The following is a 7,500-nucleotide window of genomic DNA, read 5'->3' as shown; positions in this document are numbered from 1 at the left end:
CATAAAAAAATTCAGCTAAAAACTCGAACCGGAGAAGATTTTGTGACCGTTTGAAAAAAGTGTCCCCATTTCAGACACTTGAACGGCTACTGGCAGCAAGCCTGTAAAATCTCAAATGCTCTTTAAGGGGGTGTGAGTTCTCAGAGGTTTGATGAGGGATAGGGGGCCAATACAAGGGCCAAGTACCAGCACCCATCGCACATCATGTGCGCACACCCCCCCGGCCCCCCTCCCAATCGTCGGAACCCCAATGCCGCCGGTCAGGTTCTCCGGCGGTACTCCGACGATGCTCCGGCGATGCTCCGGCGATGCTGTCCCGAGTGAAAAAAATACGGCACCAGCACATGCTGGAGCCAAGGATGTGCACCGTGGCTCAAAATCGAACTTCGGCCAAGGCCTCGACCATCAATGGCACATGATGACGCATGGTGATGGCACATGCATCGACCATCATCGGCATAGGCTGCCCTTCGGTACGGGCACTTGCCTCGACCGCCATCGAAACAAGCTAGGCCCTGGTGTGGGTTGTTGCCTCGATCACCATCGGCACATGCTGAGCATTGGTGCGGGCGGTTGCCTCGAGCACCATCGGCAGACCCTGGGCCCTGGTGCGGCCGGTTGCCCCGATAACCATCGGCACACGCTGGGCCCTAGAGTGGGCGGTTGCCTCGATCACCATCGACACAAGCTGGGCCCTGGTGTGAGTGCTTGCCTCGACCACCATCGGCACACGCTGGGCCCTGGTGCGGTCGGTTGCCTCGATCACCATCGGCACACGCTGGGCCCTGGTGCGGGCGGTTGCCCCTAGCACCATCGGCACACGTTGGGCCCTGGTGCGGGCGCTTGCCTCGACCACCATCGGCACACGCTGGGCCCTGGTGTGGCAGGTTGCCTCGAGCACCATCAGCACACGCTGGGCCCTGGTGCGGTCGGTTGCCTCGAGCACCATCGGCACACGCTTGGCCCTGGTGCGGGCGCTTGCCTCGAGCACCATCGGCACACGCTGGGCCCTGGTGGGTTTAGGCACATCTTCAAATTTCTGCCATGCCAATGCCATTTTTATGGCTTGTAAATTCATACAATGGTCCCCTAAGCCTTCACGTGAAGTTTCGTTGGAAGATGACTCGTTTTCTATTTTTCATGATTTTCGAAACTTTTTGCGGTTCGGGATTTTTTAGAATTTTTTTAGAAGGAGTTTTGGCCCCAAAATTTGTGGACGTCATCCTTCTATTTTTGTTGGCATGCACAAAAAAATTCAGCTAAAAAATCGAACCAGAGAAGATTTCGTGACCGTTTGAAAAAAGTGTCCCCATTTCAGACACTTGAATGGCTACTGGCAGCAAACCTGTAAAATCTCAAATGCTCTTGAAGGGGGTGTGAGTTCTCAGAGGTTTAATGAGGGATAGGGGGCCAATACAAGGGCCAAGTACCAGCACCCATCGCACATCATGTGCGCACACCCCCCCGCCCCCCTCCCAATCGTCGGAACCCCAATGCCGCCGGTCAGGTTCTCCGGCGGTACTCCAGCGATGCTCCGGCGATGCTCCGGCGATGCTGTCCCGAGTGAAAAAAATGCGGCACCAGCACATGCTGGAGCCAAGCATGTGCACCGTGGCTCAAAATCGAACTTCGGCCAAGGCCTCGACCATCAATGGCACATGATGACGCATGGTGATGGCACACGCATCGACCATCATCGACATAGGCTGTCCTTCGGTACGGGCACTTGCCTCGACCGCCATCGGCACAAGCTAGGCCCTGGTGTGGGTTGTTGCCTCGATCACCATCGGCACATGCTGAGCCTTGGTGCAGCCGGTTGCCTTGAGCATCATCGGCAGACCCTGGGCCCTGGTGCGGCCGGTTGCCCCGATAACCATCGACACACGCTGGGCCCTGGAGTGGGCGGTTGCCTCGATCACCATCAGCACAAGCTGGGCCCTGGTGCGAGCGCTTGCCTCGACCACCATCGGCACATGCTGGGCACTGGTGCGGGCGGTTGCCTCGACCACCATCAGCACACGCTGGGCCCTGGTACGACCGGTTGCCTCGATCACCATCGGCACACGCCGGGCCCTAGTGCAGGCGGTTGCCCCCAGCACGATCGGCACACGTTGGGCCTTGGTGCGGGCGCTTGCCTCGACCACCATCAGCACACGCTGGGCCCTGGTGCGGGCGCTTGCCTCGACCACCATCGGCACACGCTGGGCCCTGGTGCGGGCGCTTGCCTCGACCACCATCGGCGCAGCCCTGGTGCGGTCGGTTGCCTCGAGCACCATCGACACACTCTGGGCCCTGGTGCGGTCGGTTGCCTCGAGCACCATTGGCATACTCTGGGCCCTGGTGCGGGCGGTTGCCTCGAGCAGCATAGGCACACGCTGGGCCCTGGTGCGGGCGGTTGCCTCGACCACCATCGGCACACGCTGAGCCCCGGTGCGGGCGGTTGCCTCGATCACCATCGGCACACGCTGGGCCCTGGTGCGACAGGTTGCCTCGAGCACCATCGGCACACGCTGGGCCCTGGTGCGGGCGCTTGCCTCGAGCACCATCGGCACACGCTGGGCCCTGGTGGGTTTAGGCACATCTTCAAATTTCTGCCGTGCCAATGCCATTTTTATGGCTTGTAAATTCATACAATGGTCCCCTAAGCCTTCACGTGAAGTTTCGTTGGAAGATGACTCGTTTTCTATTTTTCATGATTTTCGAAACTTTTTACGGTTCGGGATTTTTTAGAATTTTTTTAGAAGGAGTTTTGGCCCCAAAATTTGTGGACGTGATCCTTCTATTTTTGTTGGCATGCACAAACAAATTCAGCTAAAAACTCGAACCGGAGAAGATTTCGTGACCGTTTGAAAAAAGTGTCCCCATTTCAGACACTTGAACGGCTACTGGCAGCAAACCTGTAAAATCTCAAATGCTCTTTAAGGGGGTGTGAGTTCTCAGAAGTTTAATGAGGGATAGGGGGCCAATACAAGGGCCAAGTACCAGCACCCATCGCACATCATGTGCGCACACCCCCCCGCCCCCCTCCCAATCGTCAGAACCCCAATGCCGCCGGTCAGGTTCTCCGGCGGTACTCCAGCGATGCTCCGGCGATGCTCCGGCGATGCTCCGGCGATGCTGTCCCGAGTGAAAAAAATGCGGCACCAGCACATGCTGGAGCCAAGCATGTGCACCGTGGCTCAAAATCGAACTTCGGCCAAGGCCTCGACCATCAATGGCACATGATGACGCATGGTGATGGCACATGCATCGACCATCATCGGCATAGGCTGCCCTTCGGTACGGGCACTTGCCTCGATCGCCATCGGCACAAGCTAGGCCCTGGTGTGGGTTGTTGCCTCGATCACCATCGGCACATGCTGAGCCTTGGTGCGGCCGGTTGCCTCGAGCACCATCGGCAGACCCAAGGCCCTGGTGCGACCGGTTGCCCCGATAACCATCGCCACACGCTGGGCCCTGGAGGGGGCGGTTGCCTCGATCACCATCAGCACAAGCTGGGCCCTGGTGCGGGCGCTTGCCTCGACCACCATCGGCACATGCTGGGCACTGGTGCGGGCGGTTGCCTCGACCACCATCAGCACACGCTGGGCCCTGGTACGGCCGGTTGCCTCGATCACCATCGGCACACGTCGGGCCCTGGTGCGGGCGATTGCCCCCAGCACCATCGGCACACGTTGGGCCCTGGTGCGGGCGCTTGCCTCGACCACCATCGGCACACGCTGGGCCCTGGTGCGGGTGGTTGCCCCCAGCACCATCGGCACATGCTAGGCCCTGGTGCGGGCACTTGCCTCGACCACCATCGGCACACGTTGGGCCCTGGTGCGGGCGGTTGCCTCGACCACCATCGGCACACGCTGGGCCCTGGTGCGGGCGCTTGCCTCGACCACCATCGGCGCAGCCTTGGTGCGGTCGGTTGCCTCGAGCACCATCGACAGACTCTGGGCCCTGGTGCGGTCGATTGCCTCGAGCACCATCGGCATACTCTGGGCCCTGGTGCGGGCGGTTGCCTCGAGCACCATAGGCACACGCTGGGCCCTGGTGCGGGCGGTTGCCTCGACCACCATCGGCACACGCTGAGCCCCGGTGGGGGCGGTTGCCTCGATCACCATCGGCACACGCTGGGCCCTGGTGCGACAGGTTGCCTCGAGCACCATCGGCACACGCTGGGCCCTGGTGCGGGCGCTTGCCTCGACCACCATCGGCACACGCTGGGCCCTGGTGCGGGCGGTTGCCTCGACCACCATCGGCACACGCTGGGCCCTGGTGTGGGTGCTTGCCTCGACCACCATCGGCACAGCCCTGATGCGGTCGGTTGTCTCGAGCACCATCGGCACACTCTGGGCCCTGGTGCGGTCGGTTGCCTCGAGCACCATCGGCATACTCTGGGCCCTGGTGCGGGCGGTTGCCTCGAGCACCATAGGCACACGCTGGGCCCTGGTGCGGGCGGTTGCCTCGACCACCATCGGCACACGCTGAGCCCCGGTGCGGGCGGTTGCCTCGATCACCATCGGCACACGCTGGGCCCTGGTGCGACAGGTTACCTCGAGCACCATCGGCACACGCTCGGCCCGGGTGCGGGCGGTTGCCTCGACCACCATCGGCACATGCTGGGCCCTGGTGCGGGCGCTTGCCTCAACCACCATCGGCACACGCTGGGCCCTGGTGCGGGCGCTTGCCTCGACCACCATCAGCACAGCCCTGGTGCGGTCGGTTGTCTCGAGCACCATCGGAACACTCTGGGCCCTGGTGCGGTCGGTTGCCTCGAGCACCATCTGCATACTCTGGGCCCTGGTGCGGGTGGTTGCCTCGAGCACCATAGGCACACGCTGGGCCCTGGTGCAGACGGTTGCCTCGACCACCATCGGCACATGCTGAGCTCCGGTGCGGGCGGTTGCCTCGATCACCATCGGCACACGCTGGGCCCTGGTGCGACAGGTTGCCTCGAGCACCATCGGCACACGCTCGGCCCAGGTGCGGGCGGTTGCCTCGACCACCATCGGCACACGCTGGGCCCTGGTGCGGGTGCTTGCCTCGAGCACCATCGACACACGCTGGGCCCTGGTGCGGCAGGTTGCCTCGAGCACCATCGACGCACACTGGGCCCTGGTGCAGGAGCTTGCCTCGAGCACCATCGGCACACGCTGGGCCCTGGTGCGGGCGCTTGCCTTGACCACCATCGGCACACGCTGGGCCCTGGTGCGGCAGCTTGCCTCGAGCACCATCGGCACACGGTGGGCCCTGGTACGATCGGTTGCCTCGAGCACCATCGGCACACGCTGGGCCCTGGTGCGGGCGGTTGCCTCGAGCTCCATCGGCACACGCTGGGCCCTGGTGCGGGCGCTTGCCTGGACCACCATCGGTACACGCTGGGCCCTGGTGCGGCAGCTTGCCTCGAGCACCATCGGCACACGCTGGGCCCTGGTACGGTCGGTTGCCTCGAGCACCATCGGCACATGCTGGGCCCTGGTGCGGGCGGTTGCCTCGATCACCATCGGCACACGCTGGACCTTGGTGCGACAGGTTGCCTCGAGGACCATCGGCACACGCTCGGCCCTGGTGCGGGCGATTGCCTCGACCACCATCGGCACACGCTGGGCCCTGGTGCGGGCGCTTGCCTCGAGCACCATCGGCACACGTTGGGCCCTCGTGCGGGAGCTTGCCTCGACCACCATCGGCACACGCTGGGCCCTGGTGCGGCAGGTTGCCTCGAGCACCATCGGCACACGGTGGGCCCTGGTGCGGGCGGTTGCCTCGAGCACCATCGGCACACGCTGGGCCCTGGTGCGGGCGGGTGCCTCGAGCACCATCGGCACACGCTGGGCCCTGGTGCGGTCGGTTACCTCGAGCACCATCGGCACACGCTGGGCCCTGGTGCGGTCGGTTGCCTCGACGACCATCGACACACGCTGGGCCCTGGTGCGGGCGGTTGCCTCGACCACCATCGGCACACGCTGGGCCCTGGTGCGGCAGGTTGCCTCGACCACCATCGGCACACGCTGGGCCCTGGTGCGGCGGTTGCCTCGAGCACCATCGGCACACGCTGGGCCCTGGTGCGGGCGGGTGCCTCGAGCACCATCGGCACACGCTGGGCCCTGGTGCGGTCGGTTGCCTCGAGCACCATCGGTACACGCTGGGCCCTGGTGCGGTCGGTTGCCTCGACCACCATCGGCACACGCTGGGCCCTGGTGCGGGCGGTTGCCTCGACCACCATCGGCACACGCTGGGCCCTGGTGCGGAAGGTTGCCTCGACCACCATCGGCACACGCTGGGCCCTGGTGCGGGCGGTTGCCTCGAGCACCATCGGCACACGCTGGGCCCTGGTGGGTTTAGGCACATCTTGAAATTTCTGCCATGCCAATGCCATTTTTATGGCTTGTAAATTCATACAATGGTTCCCTAAGCCTTCACGTGAAGTTTCGTTGGAAGATGACTCGTTTTCTATTTTTCACGATTTTCAAAACTTTTTGCGGTTCGGGATTTTTTAAAATTTTTTTAGAAGGATTTTTGGCCCCAAATTTTGTAGGCGTGATCCTTCTATTTTTGTTGGCATGCACAAAAAAATTCAGCTAAAAACTCGAAGTGGAGAAGATTTTGTGACCGTTTGAAAAAAGTGTCCCCATTTCAGACACTTTAACGGCTACTTGTAGCAAACCTGTAAAATATCAAATGCTCTTTAAGGGGGTGTGAATTCTCAGAGGTTTGATGAGGGATAGGGGGCCAACACAAGGCCAAGTACCAGCACCCATCGCACATCATGTGCGCACACCCCCCGGCCCCCCTCCTAATCGCCGGAACCCCAATGCCGCCGGTCAGGTTCTCCGACGGTACTCCGGCAATGCTCCGGCGATGCTCCGGCGATGCTGTCCCGAGTGAAAAAAATGCGGCACCAGCACATGCTGGAGCCAAGCATGTGCACCGTGGCTCAAAATCGAACTTCGGCCAAGGCCTCGACCATCAATGGCACATGATGACGCATGGTGATGGCACATGCATCGACCATCATCGGCATAGGCTGCCCTTCGGTACAGGCACTTGCCTCGACCGCCATGGGCACAAGCTGGGCCCTGGTGTGGGTTGTTGCCTCGATCACAATCGGCACATGCTGAGCCTTGGTGCGGGCGGTTACCTCGAGCACCATCGGCAGACCATGGGCCCTGGTGCGGCCAGTTGCCCCGATAACCATCGGCACACGCTGGGCCCTGGAGGGGGCGGTTGCCCCGACCACCATCGGCACACGCTGGGCCCTGGGGCGGGCGATTGCCCCCAGCACCATCGGCACACGCTGGGCCCTGGTGCGGGTGGTTCCCACGACCATCATCGACACACGTTGGGCCCTGGTCCGGGCGGTTGCCCCCAGCACCATCGGCACAAGCTGGGCCCTGGTGCGGGCGCTTGCCTCGAGCACCATCAGCACACGCTGGGCCCTGGTGCGGGCGCTTGCCCCCAGCACCATCGGTACACGCTGGGCCCTGGTGCGGGCGGTTGCCTCGAGCACCATCG

This window comes from Durio zibethinus, chromosome 20, assembly GCF_047325235.1.
Source record: "Durio zibethinus cultivar Kanyao isolate XHJ-2024 chromosome 20, ASM4732523v1, whole genome shotgun sequence".
Classification (NCBI taxonomy): domain Eukaryota; kingdom Viridiplantae; phylum Streptophyta; class Magnoliopsida; order Malvales; family Malvaceae; genus Durio; species Durio zibethinus.
The sequence above is the reverse complement of the archived record's forward strand: the minus strand, read 5'-3'. Positions refer to the sequence as shown.